The sequence below is a fragment of the Callospermophilus lateralis genome, chromosome 9, assembly GCF_048772815.1.
Source record: "Callospermophilus lateralis isolate mCalLat2 chromosome 9, mCalLat2.hap1, whole genome shotgun sequence".
In the NCBI taxonomy this organism is placed as follows: domain Eukaryota; kingdom Metazoa; phylum Chordata; class Mammalia; order Rodentia; family Sciuridae; genus Callospermophilus; species Callospermophilus lateralis.
This window is the reverse complement of record NC_135313.1, coordinates 83,350,354-83,371,993: the sequence shown is the minus strand read 5'-3', so window position 1 is coordinate 83,371,993 and position 21,640 is coordinate 83,350,354. Positions and strand designations below refer to the sequence as shown.

General features: G+C 37.9%; 1 protein-coding gene across 4 annotated transcripts in view; it reads right to left on the bottom strand.

The window, feature by feature from the left end:
* The window catches only part of Qtman (queuosine-tRNA mannosyltransferase), a 369,524-nt gene extending 360,733 nt beyond the window's left edge, over window positions 1–8,791 (bottom strand). For all 4 annotated transcript variants that reach the window (XM_076866170.1, XM_076866174.1, XM_076866171.1 and 1 more), the window contains exon 1: window positions 8,674–8,791. The gene's annotated coding sequence lies outside the window, so the exon portion shown is untranslated. The remainder of the gene's footprint in view (window positions 1–8,673) is intronic.
* Between the last annotated feature and the right edge of the window lie 12,849 nt (window positions 8,792–21,640).

The window sequence follows — 21,640 nt, the reverse complement described above, 5'->3', positions numbered from 1 at the left end:
TTAAGAAATACTGTCTTAAGAAAATACTGAAAGCTATGAATGACTTTTAAGTTTGATAAATAATAAATTTATCAAATATGTAGAAAAAATTCTTTAACTCAAAACTGATCTAATTTATTCCGAAGCTGAATTAATATATACAATAGCTATTAACATATTGTAAGCACATACATGTATTATCTCATTTACTCTTGATGATAATAACAGTATTCACTAGCTGTTGTAGTACAGATGTGGAAACCTGGGGTAGAAGCAGGAAATTATCTGTCCAAGGTCAAAATGATAACTACCAGTATTTAATGGACTCAATACAATGAAGTATTCTGCATGCTTAACCTAAGTTTCAATAACAATCTTTTTATAATTTTTTAACCTTTATTAGTCTTTTTATCTTCATTATAGATAAAAACTTTGAACAAACAGCTAAAATACTCTGCTCTAGGTTACTCAAGTGGAAAGAGGTAGATCATCTATATACAAATCCAAGTATGTCTGACTCCAGAGTACTATAGTCAGATTTGTGTTACCACAAGAATACCTGATATAAGTTACTTATAAAGAAAAGAAGGCTTATTCAGCTTACAGTTTTAGAGGTTCAACTCCAAAACGATGTGGCTGCATGGTTTGAGTCTCTGGCAAGGGCAACATGTCATGGTGGGACCACATGTCAGAGGGAGCACTCACATCATGAGCCAGGAAGCAGAAAGAGAGAGAAGATAAGACCAAGGTCCCACAATCCTCTTGAAAGCACACCCCCAGTGACCTTAGGTCATCCTACAAAGCCCTACCTCTTGAAGGACCATAGCAACTCCCAAAATGGCAATTCTGGAGATCAAGCCTTTGGGCCAAACTACAGTCAGTGCATGTTCCATCTCTGTACATCACACACCATATATCATTTGTATATATGAATAGATCAATAGCTTACAAGGGTTTTATATAGTTTTAAAGTCAAAAGGGCAAGACCTCTATTTGGAAAGCTTTCCGCCAACTTGATTACCTCTATTTTTAAATGGAACAAAATCTACTTCCATTTAAAATAGTTTATGAGCTAGACAATGCATTAATTTACACTATTTGAATATGACAATGAACTAACACACCAAGATTACTCTTTAAAAATTTTTTAAAACCAACTCAACATTGCCAAATGATAGTCACATTTTAAAGATGAGGAAACTGAAACTGAGACAAGTACCTAATTTTTCTCAGAGGCATACTGATCATAAATGGTAAAGAGTCAAAATCAGTCTGGGCTAACCCTCAAGCCCCAAATCTTTAGTCACACCACCTGCACATACTTAGGGGAAGATCAAACAATGACCTAGGAGCTGCTCACCAGGTCTGGGTGCAGAGCTTGCTGATACCACATACTACCCAAGGCAATCAAGATATGAATCATCATGTATCTTAAAAACCAAGAGATGAAAAGAAAGCTGGTACATGCTGAAAATAAAGGCATGTTCTCAGGTACTTCAAGTAAAGAATCTATAGTAATGTTAAAGAGAAGTAAATTCATTTGTAAAGGTGTCAGCCCACATCTCCGTGGCTGCAACAGTTTGCCTCCACTTAAAAACAAAACAACAAAAAGCCTAGAAGACAATATCATCACAGCTATAGGGGTTTGCTATAGATTACACAATAGCTCTCAGATGCCATGAACCCAGGAATACTGCAAAACTTAGTCAACTGCAGCAGAAATCATTTTCCTCAACCCCAATGACTAAAAGGTTTGTTTATATTTTAAGGGTTCACATTGCAAAATAACTGCTTAATATGAAAACCTAAGCAAGTCAAGAGAGAAGGAAACAAGGTTTATCCAGCTCAATTCACCCTTACAACTTGTAGAAACTCAACTTTTAGGAAGGATAAACATCTTGAAATTGAACAGAGAAATGTGGCTTTAATTTTAATTCAATTGTAGTCTCAAGGGGTTCCCATACACATTTGACAGGAAGGTGACAAAATGGAAGGCTATGGTGTACCACCTAAAACTGGCAGGCAATACAGGGTAGAGATGAGCAATTATGCTCCGCACAGACTACCACCAGGGATTCTTCTGTGGCAAAGGAAAAAAAAAAATCTGTAGAGCAACTTTACCTCCCTCCCATCAATGATTCTTAGTATGAATAAAAGGAATTACAATCTAGTAACATAAAAGCAGCTGACAGATATATAGGGGGAGAAAAAAATCAAGATTGAGGTCATGTCCCTTTGACATGCATCATTTACACTAAGGATTCCCCACTTATCTGAATTAATTTCATGTACCTCATTTCATTCAGATAATTGAAGTTTTCCTTTTAGAGTTGTAAAGTATTTACCTCAAAATAATTAGTAAACTGTCCACTTAAAAATACCACCACAAAAATTACAACCCCTTCCCCTCTACATATACATATGTACTCCACTATCATTAAAAGTATGAATTTGGGTCTTCACGGGAAATTTGGCTCAAAAGTCCTCTTTTAAAAATTAGTACAAGAAATTCTACAATAAAAGTTATGGTCATTACCTTTTTAATACAGAGTGTTAGCAATACTTGTTAAAGACATGGTAATTTGGGTGTTCAATACATGACTACTTTTCTGAAAACAAATTAAAGGTTTAGACTACTAAAGAATTTGATGACTTGTCTAATACAATAACTAGGAATGTATGGAGAGCAAAATCAAAGAGGTCTCTTTTTTTAATGAGCAAGCATTTAAGGGTCTTTTAATGAGAATTTACTCTTCAGTATATATTTACTAATGGACAAAAATAGAGTCATTAAACTCACTTCTTTATAGTGCCATAAAACTTCCTTGTGTAAGAAATATAAAATAACATACACATATTTGTCAAACTCATGAAAAATTGAAATGTGCAATGCCTTACAATTACACATTGTGAAATTTTACAAGTTCTCAAATATCTTGTAAGATGGATGATAACAGCCATTTTTATATGGATATACTTATAATTTAAAATACACACACTCTCTACTCCTAATGATGGCAATGTAATATCTGCACTTCTTGAATGAATTTGAAATTTCTCTATGAACACTGGTTTCTGACACTGATATAGAACCTGTTATTAGAATGAATATACCTAATTAGTACTTACCTAAAACCTGCTATGTGCCAAGCACTATACAGAGTATTGAGGATATCACCAAGATCAAGATAGATTCACTCAGTCACACCCTTGGGGTACATATAGTCTAGAGGAAACATAGGAAATGACCTGCTATAAGAATATATAACAGCCACCTGATCAAATGAAAGTTCAAAACTGAGAGAAGACAAGGGCAAAAAATCAAACACTTGAAAATAACTAGCTATCACTGAACTGGACAAAAAGCATGCATGAAGTGTCTCCAGTAAGAAGGCAGCAGAGAACAGAACAGAAAGCTAATCAGAAAAGGGGTCTAACTCATGAATGTATGAATCTAGGATATCTGAGAGTCCCTAATACAAATGAAAATCTAATCCTCAAAAAACATTCAAAATGGTAACAGCTCTCAGTAACTAAGGAGTCAATCTGGTGAGGGTGAATCCAAGAGGCAAAATCACAGTATATTGGCTCTACAATACCTTTACCATCTATCTACCAGGGACAAGAACAAGTCCCAGCTCCCCACTGGAAGGAGCAACGGCTAGGAGAAAACTTGCCAGGCTGTTATGGTACTTAATCATATTGAAACCAAGGCTCCAGTTCCACAAGGGACAGGGAATACAAAAAGGAACCACAAAGGAAATATGTCAAATCAATAGACTACTTACCACTAAAGAAAAACTGTGGAATTACTTCTCTGCTTTAAAAAAAAAAAAAAAAAAAAAAAAAGTGCACACACACATATGTATACATATACCACTCAGTGGTCACTTTACCACTTAGCTACATCACCAGTCCTTTTTGAGATGAGTCTTGCCAAGTTGCTGAGGCTGGTCTCAAACTTGCAATTCTCCCACCTCAGCCTCCCAAATCACTGTAATTACAGATAATCACCATCACACTCAGCTCAAAAAGTAATTTCATTACTTGTTTAAATGACATAAGTGTGACCCTAGCAAGTGTGGGGGAAAAGTACTAAATATTCTAATTCTTATTAATTGTCTAATTCTAAATCCTAATTCTATCTATAATAATACTGAAATATTCTAGATGATTCATACATACTTTGTTAAGAAGTTTATGCTATATATTTCTAAAACTCCTTACAGGAAATATGTTTAAAATAAAAATCTGAGAGGTAAATTTGAGTAGATGCCAAGAATATGATGTTAGATCGTACCTCTGTGAACAACAGATGTTCAGGGCACCAGAGTGACTCCACACCACTCCACTGCAGAGGATTGGGACAGGGAAAGGGGTGCTTTATGTATTTTCAGTCTTGGTGAAAGGGACTATCTGGCACTGGGTAGGCCAAGTGAACTGCAACTGACCTAAGAACCAGCAAGAATAGATGTGAGATGACTGCTTCATACAAATTAAACACCATCCAACTCTACTGTACATTTGTTTTCAGTAATAATATCAATGGAGTAATGAAGGTAATTCAAAAATACTGTCCCTTACTGCCACATCAATGATCATAGCAGCACAATTCACAATAGCTAGACTGTGGAACCAACCTAGATGCCCTTCAATAGATGAATGGATAAAAAAAATGTGGCATCTATACACAATGGAGCATTATGCAGCACTAAAAAATGACAAAATCATGGAATTTGCAGGGAAATGGATGGCATTAGAGCAGATTATGCTAAGTGAAGCTAGCCAATCCTTAAAAAACAAATGCCAAATGTCTTCTTTGATTTAAGGAGAGCAACTAAGAACCGAACAGGGGGAAAGAGCATGAGGAAAAGATTAACATTAAACTGAGACGAGTGATGGGAGGGAAAGGGAGAGAGAAGGGAAATTACATGGAAACGGAAGGAAACCCTCATCGTTATACGAAATCACATATATGAGGTTGTGAGGGGAAAGGGGGGGGAAGGGAGAGAACGGAACAACAACAGATGAGGTAGAGAGGGAAGATGGGAGGGGAGGGGAGGGGGGATAGTAGGGGATAGGAAAGTCAGCAGAATACAACAGTCACTAATATGGCATTATGTAAACATTGTGAATGTGTAACTGATGTGATTCTGCAATTTGTATTTGGGGTAAAAATGGAAATGCATAACTCACTTGAATCAAATGTATGAAAGATGAAAAAAATAAAAAATAAAAAATAAAAAAAATTAAAAAAAAAGAAGAACAACTCCAGTAAGCACCATGCTAAATGTTGAAGTATAAAAAGCTTTTCCTTGGATAAATAAAAAAGATAGTATTATCCTCTATCACCACTTCTGTTCAATATTGCTTTTGTAACCCTACATAATTTACTAAAGTAATAAAGGACATTTCCATGTAAAAAAATAAAATAAAAATACTGTCCCTAAGAAAGTTATTATCTATATGACTCTATATGTTCAAATAGGAATCACTATACGGAATTGGCTTTTAATGTGCTAGACGGAAATTTTACCAAAGCTCTAGACCACAATTTTACCAAAGTTCTTCAAAAGATGAAGTGGTGATAATTTCAGGGATAAAAAAGCTTAAAATTCTTTCTTTTTTTTTTTTTTTTTTTATAAGTAGAACACACTATTCTGATCTACTGAAGAATAGGTAAGAATGACTCTAAAAAAATTATTAATTACTTGGCTTTTTTAAAGTATTTTAAGATTCACCAGCATGAAGCACAACCTATCAAATTGAGCTTAAAATATTTAAAATATCATTTCAGTATAGTTTGCCAAAGTAGTCTAAATTCCCAAAATCATATTCCTTACAAAGGTGTCCATGCCGAAAAATAAATCCTTATAAAGTGAAAACAATGCTTTAAAATGTGGTCTACAGAAACAATGAGAGGGTCATCAATTCATGGTTATCAAAATTCAGTCTGCTAGAAACTTTGTACTCGTCCAGTCTGATTGAATTGTTCTGTCACTAAATTTAAATAATGGTGTCCTTTCCTAATTCACGTAACTAACAAATATTAAAGAACAAAATTGTTAGTCCTCTCAACTTTTCTAAATTATTTGACCCCTGCTATCTTTCAATATCAGAATTCAGATTAACTGGTTCAACACAAGATGAAAATGAGTTATTTCAAGTTTACTATATCATGATTCAGATCTTCCAGGCACTCTTCTACTAACAAGAACACAAGCATTTATACAGTTCCTACTACACAGATTAATAAGACATGGTCCAACTTTCATGAAGCCCCTACCAGGAGAGTGCACACAACCCACAGGTATTTACTAAATGCCTAATCCAAACACAGCTGAGAGAAATACAAAAAATTCACCTCAGAAAACAAGAACTTCAAGACTCCTGCACTTGAGGCACAGTTAAAAAGTGATGTTGGGGATGCTGCAATTAAATTATTACATGGGTGCTAGACCTCCTTTCCTAATTAATATCAAAGTCACATACACCACAATCCTAAAACTCTCTAAATACCAATCTGCTGGCAGTAACATAGACTACCTGAATCAAGAATATGAATAAAGATGTGAAAAATAACCACTAAATGCAAACTAAATCAGAAATCAATGTTTCAACTGAAAGAATGCACATATTTCCTAAGTATAAATAATTTGTTTATTTTTATATAGTGGGCCTAAATCACAAAGTAAGGCACATACTCAAAGCAAAAAAAGAAAAAAGAAAAAAAAATAAGTAATTACTTGGCTTTTTTTAAGATAACAGTTGGGGGGGGGGGATTTGCTGGGACTATAACTCAGGTGCATTTGCCTAACAGACTGAAGTCCTGGATTTTTGATACCCAGCACTGAAAAAAAATAGTAATAAAAATAATAAGGATAAACTCTGGCACAAGAATATCCATTGGGGAGGTCTGAATTACCTAGATAAGTGTTTAGTTAATTAAGACAACCAGTTCTCTTCAGCTCCTGCAAAATCTCTTCAAGAAACTCTTGGATTCCTTATTTTTCTGTAAAATAATAGGAGTTGGATTACACTGCTAAGGTCCTGTACAAAGCAAAACAATAAAATAAAATTCAATGTTATTGTATTTTTATACCTTTATTTTATTTATTTTATTTTTATGTGCTGCTAAGGATCACACCCATGCTAGGCAAGGGCTCTACCCCTGAGCTACAACTGCAGCCCCACAAAGCAAAAATTTTATACTTCTGTGGATCTTAACATTAAAATGTCAACATGTTTTCAACATGAGTAAAGAAGCCATCTTAAAGCAAGGGCTTCAAGAAGCTACCAAAATAACAATGCTATAAAATCCCATTTTTCTCTCAGTAGCATGCTAGTTTCATAATTCAAAAGGTTCTCCTCCAACCCTTAACATTAAAACTGTTTCATTAAATACAGTATAGAAATCTAAGAGAAGATGTATAATAAAATAGAGTGGAAACTGAGAGGAATCTATGCCACATCAGACCTGGAATGCATTAATTAAAATTCAATATTGCACTTGGTATGTGGGTTCCTACATGAAAATCCTGTCATGGTTAAAGCTTAAGGTTAAGCAGGTTAATAGAATCCAATAAAATAGCTCTATTGAATTATACTGAACTTCTTTTCTGCAGCTCCTTCACCTGATCACTATGTGAAGCTTTAAAATCAACTTCAGTGGTAGCATCAAATAAGCAAGGCAAGCCTGAGCACTTGGGGACTGCGAACTGAAATCCACCTCCTGTGGAAAGTCACCCTCAACTCACGTTTTCCATTTCGAACTGTGATACAGGTAGAGGGAAAAAATGTAAAGCCTCTTCTTTGAACCTCCCATCACTGGGCCTCAAGCATTAACTTAAGAATTATCTCAAAGATAATCTAATGCAACATAATTCTAAGACTCTAAAAGTTGTATTTGCTAAAGGAAAAACACACACACACCCCAGGACCAACGGTTAAATTAACGTATTACTGCAACTTCGCTGTGGGATACAAGGTTGGATTACAAGGCTTAGATTAAGAAAACCTTTCCACCGGAAAGGACGGACTATCTGGGTCCGGATGGAAATACTAAGTATGTGCTGATCCTTAAAAAGGGGCTGGGGGGGAGCAAAGGTGCAAAGTGTGGTCTTTGGTCTCCGCTGACGGTGGGAAGTGGAGCGCTGCCGTGATATCCGGATTGTGAGGGCGGCAAGGGCCTGGGGCAGGTTTAGACAGGCAGCCTGAAGGTCTGCTGGGAGGTCCCTCCGCCAAAGGGGCAACCAAGGGGACCGGATCGCCCTTCTCCCTGCGCAGGGAGACGTGCCCCCAACTACCCTCGCAGGCCATGCGAGGAGGAAGCGACGCAAGGGCCTCAAGAAGCCGGCACACAAGACGTTTACACACCAAGAAAACTAAATTATAAGTCGGCCAGTTTGCGAGAGGAATGATACGCCGTCGCCAGGACACCCGACCCCGGACGCCGGGATCCGAGAACCGGGCGCACCAGCGGCGGAGGGACCGCGGCGCGTGCGTCGGTTGAGCGCGCAGCCCTCGGCTCCGCCCCTCCTCCCACCCTCCGCTCCTCGCGCGGCCGCCGCCGCAGCCCCACTGGGAACTCCGCGCAGCGCGGCCCCGCGAGGCGGGCGCCGTGAGGAGAGGGGAGGGGCCGCGCTCCCCGCCTCCCCGCCGGCCCGCGCAGCTCCCAGCCCGGAGCCCACTCACCTCCTCCTCCTTGTCTCTCCCTCCTGGCCACCGGCGCGGCCCAGCCGGCGACGCGCTGACGCCGAGCCCCTCCCCCGCAGCCGCCACCGATGCCACCGCCCCTCCCGGCCCGCGGCTGCCGCGGCCTCCGGGCGCGTCAAGCGAGGGCCCCGCCCTCGTCCCGCCCCCGGCCCGAGGCTCCGCCCCCGGCGTGGCTCCAGATCGACGGGCTCTGGGTCCCTGACTCAGCAGCCGCTCCGCCCTCGCGGTTTACAGGGCTGCGCCCGGCGGCCGAGCTATTCACACCTGCCCACTGCCCGCAGGCCTCGCTCGGCTTCTCTCCGCCCTGCGTGCCCTTTCCCATCACGTCAGCATCCTCGGCCGCCCCTTCAGTTTATTCGTACTCTTTCCTCAAACCTTTAGTCCTGTTCTAAGCTCGCGTCGGCGTCTTCTCTTTCCTACCGCAGGGTCTACACTTCTCACTCACTATGTTGGTCTCCCTTCTTCATGCCGACCCCTTCTGTCCCCTTTCCGGATCCTCTCCCCCGTCAGCTGGAGCCTCAGGGTCCCCGTGCGTCACTGGCTGTATATGCGCTCTGCAGCTCCTACCTCCGGGGCTCTTGCTGTGCCAGGCGTCCTAATTTCTCTCACTCAGAACCCCTCTTGGATCCCTGCTGGCAGGGTCACGTTTTTTCTTTATCCACATTTTGCACGTTTTTTCTTTATCCACATTTTCTTTATCCACGTTTTTTCTTTATCCACAATAGTTCTCACTATTACACTTAAGATGAAGTTAGGGTATTCAACAATTGCGTATTCGCGGTACCGCTTACATGAAGAGTCACAGTGAGCAATTAAAAATCATAAGGCAAGACGACGCAGTAGTGACCTTCTTCTGACTAGCCTAGTTCCACCTACACTTTCCTTTATGCAGTAAATAATTGACCGCTTTTACATTGGGGCTAACAATTCACCCATTTTGAATGTCTTTTCCCTTTCAACCTAACTTCACTAAAGCTTTTATTTACTCAGTACACAGTAGAAACAGCACCAGGAACTTTTAAAGCTTCAGGTCCTTATCTGTAAAATGAGGAATTCGTGTCTCTTCCTCTTTTTTAATTTCCTCAGATTCTGGAAATTTTGGATTTTGTATTTGGATGGAGGTTGTTAAGTGATTAAAGCAAAGGCAAAACATGCTATTGTAACTGGGTATCTGGTTACTTTAGTAAATTTTTTTTTTTTTTTTTTTTTTTTTGGCCGGGGATTCAACTCAGGGGCACTTGACAACTGAGCCACATCCCCAGGTCTATTTTGTATTTTATTAGATTTCTTTTTAATTTTTTATTTGTTCTAATTAGTTATACATGACAGCAGAATGCATTTCATTATACACAAATGGAACACAACTTTTCATTTCTCTGGTTGTACACTATGTAGAGACAGCATCTCACTGAGTTGCTTAACTTGCTTTTGCTGAGGCTGGCTTTGAAGCTGTGATCTTCCTGCCTCAGCCTCCGGAGCCACTGGGATTATAGGTGTGCCTTATCTTGCCAGTTGTGGTAATTTCATTTTTAAAACTGCAACTGCAGAGTTAGGCTGTGATGCAAAAATGAATTAAGTGTAGGCCTGCAGATTTACACGCATTAGTTGCTTTAAGTTATGGGAATAAATATTATTTTCCTTAAACTGTTAAAACTACCTTATAAACAGAGTACACTATGTGGACCTTCAAAATTTAGAGCCATTGTTTAATTGAACAGTATTACCAGCATTTGAAAAGCTAATAAACCATCTGTCCATCCACTTTCACACAAATTCAGAAACAGAAAAGAGTAAACGCCAAAAGTTAAAAGTGAATATTCCTAACTGCACATGAAACTAGTAAATCCTATTCTATGGAAAAGTGTCTGAAAGTGGCTGGGGTAGTTGCTCAGTGGTAGAGTGCTTGCCTGGCATGTGTAAGGCACTGGGTTTGAGCCTCAGCACCACATAAAAATAAATTTTAAAAAACATTAAAAAAATAAATTAAAAAAAGGTATTGTGTACATCTACAAATAAAAAAAAAACAGAAAAAAAAATTTTTAAGTGTCTGAAAATCCCCAAACCTATGGCTGCTATTTCATTGCTTTGGAAATAGAATCATATAATTTTATAATCTTGTTCTTAAGATGATCTGCAATCTAATCTGTTCATTTTACTGATTAAGCTCTGAAGCCCAGAGAGGGTAAATTGAATACCCAATATTACCCAGTTTTATTGGAAACAATTGAGATTCAAACTCAGATCTCCTATATCACCTATTTGCCAACATTCAGCTTACAGTTAAAACTGACATAATGCTATTCAACATCAGAATTATTTCATTTGCAACTCTGCCCAAGAAGTCTGTGTGATCTATGAAGCTGAACTTGACATTAGCTAGGAAGGTATTGCTGTCAGAGGCCATTTTGTCCTATTGTTTTCAACAATTCCTATTGTGCAACCTTCATCTCAGTTAGGGGTCATCTGCATGATGCAGGCAGTGCTGGCCAGAGCTCTGGAGCCCTGTTCCAACCAAATACAGGCATCCTCAGAGCGGCCAATGGCAGTGTCCACTGTAAGAATTATGAAATCCCTGTTGTCAAGAAAATCACAACACTATTGAGGAGGTAAAAATATGAAGCATAAAATGATAATTCAACATAAATAATCAAGGATTCTATTGTAATTTCCAAATGGTAAACTGGAAAAATCCATATAAATTAAGACAAGACTTCTTAAAGACCACAACAACAAAATGGGAAATTTGTCATTTGGATTGATGTATAAGGGGAAAGGTAAAAGAAATCTTAAACAAAGGCACTAAGAAGAAAGTAAGCATGCCAAGAATGGGGGTGGGGGGGGCGTAAATTAGAACAGTGAATTTAAACAGGGGATTTATTTGAGAAACAGTAGCAAACCACACTGAAATGTTAAGCTAGAACCATTGGTAGAGGCCCTGAATTTGAGCTTGAGAAATTTATTTTAATAAGAAATTATTCTGCGAGGACTTGGTGCAGGGAGAAGGGGGAGAAAAGAACAAGACAAGGAGGCCATGACCTTGTTAGTTTCTAAGGAAGCAAGCAGGATTTTAAAAGAAATGTGGGACATAAATGCTGCTAGGGAAAAAACTTGGGGTTGATGAGTATACACAGGGATCAAAGAAGACTAAGAAGTTGAAGAAGACTTTTTTAAGATTCTGGCAAGTCAATAACATCTAGACCCTAGCAACTCAGCAGGGGAAGATGATCAACACTCATAGAGACGGACTCTAAATTCATAGATAAGGAAGTAAAATATCTTCCCAAGGGAGATCTTCCTCCTTACATCCTCCTTTCAGAAAACTATCATTTGCTATCTAAATAGACATTAGCAAGAAAGCTCTCACCCTGTCTCTGTCCATGGGCCCTATGCCAGTGTTGTATGGGGTTGACCTAATTTTATTTCCGTTTCAGCCCTACTGATATAAAAGTGCTCAGTGATAAACTGTATAATGTTACAGTAAGAAACAAATAAATGTTTGCTAAATATATACCAAATATTGCTCATAACTCTACTAGGTGTGGAAGATAAAAATGTATAAAAAGGGCCTCTGTCTTTTAGAACTTCATTAATCTGTTTAGAGAAAAAGGTCAATGTATCTGACATCATAAAAAATAAATTCCATGGCCAGAGAGAACAACCTTTGTGGATGGATAGTGAAGTGTATTTATAGGCTAGTGGGGAATGTGGTTGAATGGATTGGAAATTACATGATCTATTAGATTCATCATTCAACAAATGTTTATTAATCTACATGCACTGTTCTGCATAGTGGAGGTAAAACAATAAAATAAAACTCCTAGTCTCATTTGGCCCTAAGAAAAAGTCAGATTTCATGTGTTTCAGACTATAAAAAAGCTCACGTGCATCTAAAGAGTGTGAGAAACAAGGAAAAACATAAAGAAAGTGAGGCAGAAGAGGTAGAGGCCTTGTGGGTGGAAGGGTTTTTGAGGTTAGGCTAGAGTGTGGATATTTGGAAGATTAGTCATCCTGGCACACTGGATTTGAAGAAAGGGAGCCTGTATGATAATCCAAACTGGAGGTAATGTGAAAGTAGATACAATTGGTGGCAAGGTTAGCAAGGAAGATGAAAATGTCAAAAAAAAAAAAAAAAAAAAAGAATATCTGGTATGTATTTGGGGAACTTAAAGCTGTTGGTTATAGAAGATCCGTAGTATCCAATGTAGCATAAGATCAAGGAGATAAGCCTCAAGAAAAGTGTTATCTCTAAGAGAAAGGTCTCAGTAGAGCTTACTATCACTGAGGAACACTGTAAGAATGAGTACCACTCAAAATGTATTCAGCATAGGTGTACATCATTTACATTTTAAGGCCATTCATATACTATTGAACTTTTAAGTCCATTTAAACATCCCCAAATATGTCAATTTTTTTGTCTCCATGCTGAAGGAAGAAGAAACTTAGACCTTCACGATATACCTGATGTTCTTTTAGGCTAAAAATAAGTTCCACCAATGACTGTCTGTTCTAAATGTAATCACAGAAAGTTCACTCTTGCGGGGCACCATAGCTCACACCTGTAATGCCAGCCACTCAGGAAGATAGGAAGATACAGTTCAAAGCCAGGCTCAGCAAAAGCGAGGCACTAAGCAACTCAGTGAGACCCTATCTCTAAATAAAATACAAAATAGGGCTAGATATGTGGCTCAGTGTTTGAATGCCCATGAGTTCAATCCCTGGTACCCCTTTCCCTCTCCCCCAAAAAGAAAGTTCACTCTAACTCTGGAATGTGGAAGGAGTCTAACAGCAGGTCCCTAATGTTGTACTGTATCAGTTATGGTTCTGTTACTACCACCTGTCAGATCTGAGTTATATGGATGGGGTAGGACCTTGGACACCTCATATGTTCTTGCTAAACTCTAGGGCTCATTATGAAGAAGAGGAATCTCTCAGATGCGAGGCTTTTCAGTGTACAGAGTGTCACTTCTATAAAACAGAATCAGGAAGAAGGCAACTCAACTAAAGTCGATGTTCATTTATTCAGCAAACTGCAAAACAATTAATGAGTAATTTTCTTCCCTGGAAACAGATTAGACTAGTTTGGCGGACAGAGCAGAAAGAGCAACATGAGGTCCCTTCATTTGTAGGGACTTGTCCTGAACCTCTGGAAGAAAGTAGGCCTGACTCTGGCTAAGTAGTACCTACACATGCATGTGCATGTCTTCCCTGATTGTGTGATGTTGGTGAGTAGAGCAGGTTAATTTTTAGGTGCTATTGAAAGATGGAATACTCTTAGCACTCTTTTTTATTTGGAATATACTTCATTTTAGGGTCCACTGGGAGCAGTTAATCTCTTGGGATAGTTAGGAAAGCTTCATTAAATTCAATGAAGGAAAAAGAAGTATAAGCAAATTATTCTAAAAATAATCATGAAATTTACTATGTTTAATTTGCTGGCCCAAATGCTTCTCAAGTCTGTAGTGACCAAGGATTCCTAGCATTAATGAACAATTACCATATTGCTGAAATCAACACCATATTTAGCCTTAAAAGCCTTCTTGTTATTGGTGCTGAAAGAGGCCAAAAACATCAGTAGCCTGGGAAGCATAAAATGTACTCTCTGCTGATGAAATGATCTCTTTAAATTAGGGTTTAGCTATTCCAACACGATTATGCGAGGGAATTTGCTTTATCATTGCTACCTTCTGGCCTAGAGTCAGATGCTTTTTATATTGCGGTTCATCCTGTACCTTTTATCAAGGATAAATCCATGTTTTTGTTTAAAAACAAAGAAAGCTTACATAATCTCTCCTCATGATTAGCCCTTTCAGTAATTATCTGTTGCTTGGAATCAGTGTCAGCCAACCAAGTTCAGATGGCAAAAAAAAGAAAAAAAAAAAAAAGAGAAGTGTTTGATCTGCAGTGATGTGATTTAGAAGACTGTGCATGGAAGGTACAGCTCTGCACATACAGAGAACATATTTATCTAATTTGACTGCCAGTGATTTAATTAATGTTTGTCAAGCACTTTGAACATGAAAAGAACTATTTGAAAGCTGAGAGCTATTACTCATAATCATTTTTCCTATTTGTTGAACTAAAATTAACATACAAATGTGATACTCTTATGGTATATTTGAGAGAGAGGCTCCTATTCTAACAAATTCTTTGGACCACACTTCAAGAAATTCTCATTACAACTTGAAGGTTCTGGTTTTTGAAAGTCAAGCTTCAAGCTGGTTGGGTATCATCCATCAGTAGATTTTGAAGCATACACACTAAATAAATAACAATGACAGCCTGAGGAAGTGTATGCACCTGTTTATTGAGGAGGTAGTAACAAGGGCAAATCTAAAACAAGAACACATACCACAACCTGATTTTCAAGAAGTTTTGTGCATGCCTACACTTAAAATTACCCATATTTTCATCAAATTTTTTCTTTTAATTTTCTCTCCAAAGAATAACTTGTAACCAACACCTTGGTAACATCTAAGAGGAAAAGAGAAAAAAAGAAGTTTTAAAGCTTTGAGGAGAAGCAAACATGATGTTTTCCATTATTGCTTTTTTCCCAAGTCACATACAAAAACAATTAGCAAAAGAGGAAGAAATCTTGAGAAGGAAATAAAGAGTTTGGACAAAGGCCCTGGTTTAACATTATTTTCCACATAGTGATTTTAGCAATATTGCTTTCACACCTACAAAGGATTGACAGGGTATCTGTCTAACTTCTCAATATTGTAGGGCAGAATGGACTTAGACATTCCCACATGACTGCACTGAGCTAAAACCTCAGCCCTCTGTGACTTGTTTTTGAATTTTAGTTTCATTTCATTTACATTTCAGTCCACTAAAGAGAATTTAATTTGTACCTCTGTGAAGAATCTTTTTTCCATGTATACCATTCAACACACATACCATGGGAGGGCAAACCTGATTACCACACTTGCCCTTACTAAAATGAACTTTGTTGTGGACCTAGAAACCTGCCTTTTCATCATGTTCCCCATGATTTTATGTTTAATAAAGCTTGAGGAGCACTTCTGAAAGGTGTATCATTCACCTTGCTCAGTCATTCTCAGCACTATTCTTCCCTTGTAGCAAGAGGTATGGCAAGGAGGTGCTCATCGAACTTTGCTTGGCTTTCTTACAGTTTCCACTCTCTCCTGCAAGTTAGGCTGGGGCCACATAGTCCCTGACAAATGGGCTTCAAGAGAAATAAAGTGGGTCACTTGTGGCTGTAGCTTTCTTATGAGCATTTTTGTGCTCTCCCCCAGTGGCCCTGGAAATCCCATCTTCCCTATGGTGTAGTTATAAGTAGACAGCAATTCTGGGTCCCAGGAAACTGGGCTGGAGAAGAACTAGACCCTTAAAAGACGTCTTTTAAGGGAGAAAAAGTTTAAGAACTGAGCAGCTAGTATCAGTTACACTAGACTTGTGTCGCCTGTCCTAACAAAGACAACCTGATTTAGATAGCCCTCTTCCACAATAGAAAAACAGTTTGTTTATTAACATTGGACCTTAATCAGGCAGCAAAAGAATAATGGAATGAACATTGTGCAGTTTGCTAAGTAAATCATTTAAGTAAAAATGGATAAACAAAAATCACAAATAATATCCTGTATGGTCCAAAAGTAGGCTCTACATGTAGTTCACTTCTGAGTTTATTTTACAATCCTTCTTTAAATATATTAGTGAAATCTTTAGCCTACTATGCCTAGGAGGAAAAAAAAAATCATTGTCCTTGCCATGCCTGGATATTCTTTTCTCCATCCTGCTAAAGTGGCCTTAATAGTCCATCTTCTGGGATCTCAAATAGATGTAGTTCTCATATCTAATGCCAGTCAGAAGTAGATAGTTAACACATTTGCATTTGTTGCTTAAAGTTCACTCCTTGGGTGCCTTAACTAAATTTCTATGGCATTAGGCACTTATATTCCTAATCTATTAATGCAAAGATGTGTGCAATAATGAAAGAGTTCCTCCTCTGCATGCTTAGGGCTCTGCCGTCACACACCTGGGCCTAGTACCCATGGGAAGGATGAGTCACACATCTTTGGTGGAGGGAATGAGTGATGGAAAAACAACTTGCATAGAAGCTGAATATTCAGCAGAAGTCACTCATCTGTATACTATTTTCTGATCCACCGAGAAGTGTTCTCTCTGACAGTGGAAGTTCAAAATCACTGTTGGGACACTATATAAAGAAAGGGCAGGGAAAACTTCCCCTTCATGGGTTCTCAAGCACTGCTGAAACTCTTGTCAGTAACTATGCCCATTCTAACAAATCTTACACCTGCCTCAAATCTTTTTCTGAAACAAGAGGAAATAAACAAAGCGTGAGTTAGCTACAGTTTCCTTCTCTCAAGAGTATAGTTAATAATACTTCTTATGTTTTAACACATCACCTTTCCCTTAATTCACAGACCAAATAGAAAAAAAAATCATGTACTGTTTTCTTTTTCCTGTTGCTTTTTCAATAATTCACTGAACAAATCCACAAACATTCCTAGAGTCGAATACAAGAACCATATGAAATGAACTCATTGAAATCTTTTTCATTTCTATTTAGTATTTATTTGTTCACATTTTGAAATCGGGCCATGCTACTTTTGTTCCTATAGAAAAGAAGTTAAGATTTTAGAAAGCTTTACAAAAGGGAAGCCGATCTTGATGTTATCAAACTTCCCTCTTTTCTTTTAGCAGAATATTTGAGAAAATGCCAATTGGTGTTGCCTATCATTGGGACTTTTCAAAATCTGATTGCTTTTGAAAATTAACTTGCATAAAACTATCCAACCTCTCTGACAAATGATATGACATATTATATTCTTCTCTAAATAGTTAGCATCTACATTTGTCTCTGTCTACTGAAAGAGTGGGACTATGTCAAATGTTTCAGACCAAAGGATGCCATAACTTAATGTTCCACCATGTTGGTGGGGGGAGGGCACTGGTATATACTTGGCTGTTCATATTCTTTTGTGCTGAGATTTAACCAGAATGCCATTTTTGTCCAGACTGTCACTGGATGATTTTGTAATTAGAAGATCACTCTAAAATGAAAGTCTGAGGTTGATGAGGCAGAACCAACCATGTTTTAAAGGGAAATTCTTATTAGTATAAAATATTGGAAGACAAACAAAATCAATTTTTATAGGAAGATTAACCAAATTGTTCATTATTATAGTAAATATTGCAAAAAGTCAAGAGGATGGGACTATATTATAGACAATATTAGCCATACCCAAGCAAGAGAATGAAGTACTATGTTCTAATTTGTGTACAATAATTTTTCTAACTAGCATTCTCATACTTTGGGTAGTAACTCATTTTGTTCTATGTGACCTTTGTTCTTCGGGATTGGCTATTAGAAAGCTGAAGCAATCAAAATAAAATAGAATTTACCAGGATAGCTTTGGGATTTAAATTTTTTTGAACATCAAGGGTGAAGCAAAAAATGACTACTGTTAGATAATTAAAATCTTTACATTTTTATAGTAGGTTTGCATATCAAAAAAGTAATGTTGTTGTTTTCTCTAGAACATTTAATAAGATATCTTTTTGTGGCATACATTTTAGCCTTTAAAATGATTGAACACAAAAATCAAGTTAGGTAAGCCCAGTGTCCCCCTTCTATTTTGCATTCCTGTCACTTGGCTTTTTGGGTACAGATGAACGTGTTAGAGGGATGGTATATCTCAAACAAAGAGTTTAATAAAGTAATTTATTGAGAGCGGGTCACCACTAGTAAGCAAATCTTGTGTAAATCATGAGACTAAGCATACTATAAAAAATGGGTGAAAACCACTGACAAAAGACACAAATTCCAAAGAGTCTTTAAAAATTAATAAATGATCTAAACATCAGTGCAAGACTATACACATACAAGAGAGTCTACTCTTAAATAGGTTTCACTAGGTACTTTTAAACTTTTTATTTTGAAAGTTCCCAAACATACACAAAAGTAGAGAGAATGTTATTACTAAAAGTGATCCCTGCAAAATTATCGACATGCTAGCTACACTTGTTTGGGGTTTCATCTCTTCTCTGACATTCTTACTGCTGAAATACATACTAAAAAACCACCTGACGTTGTATTACTATAACCCTAAATATGAAAGTATACATCCCAAACCAAAAAAGAATACTTTCATTTGTAATTATAATGCAATTCTACGTATTTAAAATGCCTATTTTCATCTCTCTTGAGTCACTGCTAGTGACTGATATTTTCATTTAGTTTTTGTCTTTTCTTCACCACCTCCTCCTTTATAGTCATCCCTTCTATTAGCAAAAGAAATCTTCATTTGGGTGTGTGTGTATATATGCTGTGGATTGAACCCAGGACTTCAAGCATGCCAACCAAACACTCTACCACCAAGCCTTACCCCAGCCCCATAGCCTACGCTTTTATTAGATTTTTTCCCCCTTGAGATTAGGTCTTGTTAGGTAGCCCAGGCAGACCTTTAACTCCTCTTCAAGCAATTCTCCTGCTTCAGCCTTCAAAGTAGCTGAGCCTATAGGTGTACACTACTACTCCCAGCTTTCTCTGTGTTATGAATTATTCCAAATCTTTACTAACATCATTGCTGAATTGTACATTGCAATTGGTATGATTTGAGAAAATTTCACTCAAATTTCAAAGTTTTATAAATGCAAAAATACTGTCATTTATTAAAAATGCAATGAACCCATAATATAGCTACCACTACATTGAGTAATCTACAATGTAATTTCTAGGATGTTTCTCTTGGGATTCTTTGAAAATATAGGAAACAAACTTTAGCTGAATAAAACCAGTAAATAAATACACAAACTATTAAAAGTAAATGACTGGAAGGAAAGGTTTAAATCCTAGGTTGAAAAAAGGCAGGATTCAGACAGGCTGGAGGAAGAGTTCTGTGGGACAGAAACTCCTGGGCAGTCTTTTCAAAGCACTGTCGTTGAGATGAATTGGCTCCATGTATTTTCTAACTTTGTTTCAACTCTCCTGTGCTCACTCAGAGTTTTTCTGTTTTGTGCTCATCCTTTGGCCAGAGGATGGCAAGCAAGATGCCTTAAAACTGGCAGTCCCATCAAGATCCCACACAATAAGACAGAAATGATTTCCCAAAGAAAGGTCAAGTATGAACACCAAACAAGGAAGGGATGGATACCCAATAGGCAAATTCTACAGCAGGGCAAAATGAGAATGTAGAAGTTATTATCTCTTTCTTTCATCACTGGGTCTCTATTCTATAGATCTTATTGATGCGCCAATGAAAGCCAGACGTTCTCACTAGCTCTGACTTTGCTCTCCTTTCCACATCTATGTACTACTGTTAGGAACTATTTATCATACCAGTCCCCCTTCTCCTTGCCCCCTTTGCCAGAAACCAAATTTTCTATATCCCTACAACATCCAAACTGCCGGTATTGATGAGTTCTGTGCATGTGATACCATCCTGTTATCTTTATAAAGCTGTTATGGATGGATTTTTAAAATCCACTCTAATTTACAGCTTTCCATTTCCATCTTGGATCTCACCTTTTTACTTTTATCAACTTTCCTTTCAACTCATTATTTTAATAAATAATAATAATTTCAAAGCCTGGTTCATTCCCTCTGCTCTTCCTGACAGAACACCCTTCCCCCATACACTCAATACACACAGCATTTGCACACCAGTTTTGTCAGTGCCAATGTGGTACTAAGAAGGTATACAAAGAATATTGGGATTTAATTGGGCTATAAGAAAGTTAGTACTCTATTAGTTTTCCACATAATGGCAGAGGTCCAAGACTTTTGGTCTAAATGATATGACATTTTTCCTTCAAGGCCAAATGTTATAATCAGTGTTTAAAAGGATAAAAGGAAGTGAAGTTGTTTATACCCCAAGTGAACTGGTTTCTCCTCTCTGATTAACTGTTAAAAAGTATTTTCAAGCTGTCTTTAAGATATATCAGAATACAAGGGAAAGTAGTTCATTCAGCATTCAGGAAAGCTCATGGTACTCTTCCAAATGTTCTCAACTACTCTCTACCTCCATACTCCATTTCCCAGGGAGGAAAATCCTGATTGCCCATTGGGTGCTGGAGGCAAATTCTGAGCAACTGGTGGAAACGAAGAAACCATCTAGTGACCCTAGTTCTTCTTTCATCCTCTGCTCTGGGACCTGGAGACTTCTATTAACAAATTTGTTCTGGCTTCTGTCTGTCCTTCCTTTCTAGGAAAGGGCTTGACATCTTTTCTCATACTTAAGCCCTGACTTAAATCCATCACGCCTTTGTTTATGTATATGTTCCCGACTCCATAGTTTTATGTTCCCAACAAGCAAAAATGAAAGATTAGAGTGGCTATGACCTCATCAAGGAGGAAAAAGCCCCTAAGATTAGGGGTAAGTGGGGCATGTAAGGCCTTCTGGTCTGGGCTAATGTTTTTGAAGTTTATAATAAATATAATGAGAAGCTGCAGTAGAAATCTATTTGGAAAAGCAAGTCACACCTCAAAGTACCCCCTGATCTGTGTAACACCTTGTAGTTATCCCACCTCTTGTTCATAAGAGTTATAGTTCCTCAATAGTAGGAAAAGGTTTTATTAGTCATACTCTGGAGTTAAGAGCTAAATGAGAGTCAATTGCTAAAGTACATGGCCTAGAAAGAACAAAGGAAATTCTTCAGTTAGAAATACCACATTAGGTCCAAGAGCTTGAACCAATAATCTTGCCTTATGAAAACCTCTGTCCCACATTGTAACTACATACAAAAGCTTCAAGCAAGTTTTTTTTTTTTTTTTGCCAGGGTTGGGTTGGGGTGGAGTATAGGGGATTGAATACTCAGGGGCATTCAACTACTGAGCCACATCCCAGCCCTTTTTTAATTTTTTTATTTAGAGAAAGAGCCTCGCTGAGTTGCTGAGTCTGGTTTAGAACTCATCATCCTCCTGCCTCAGCCTCCTGAGCTCTGGGATTACAGACATGTGCCA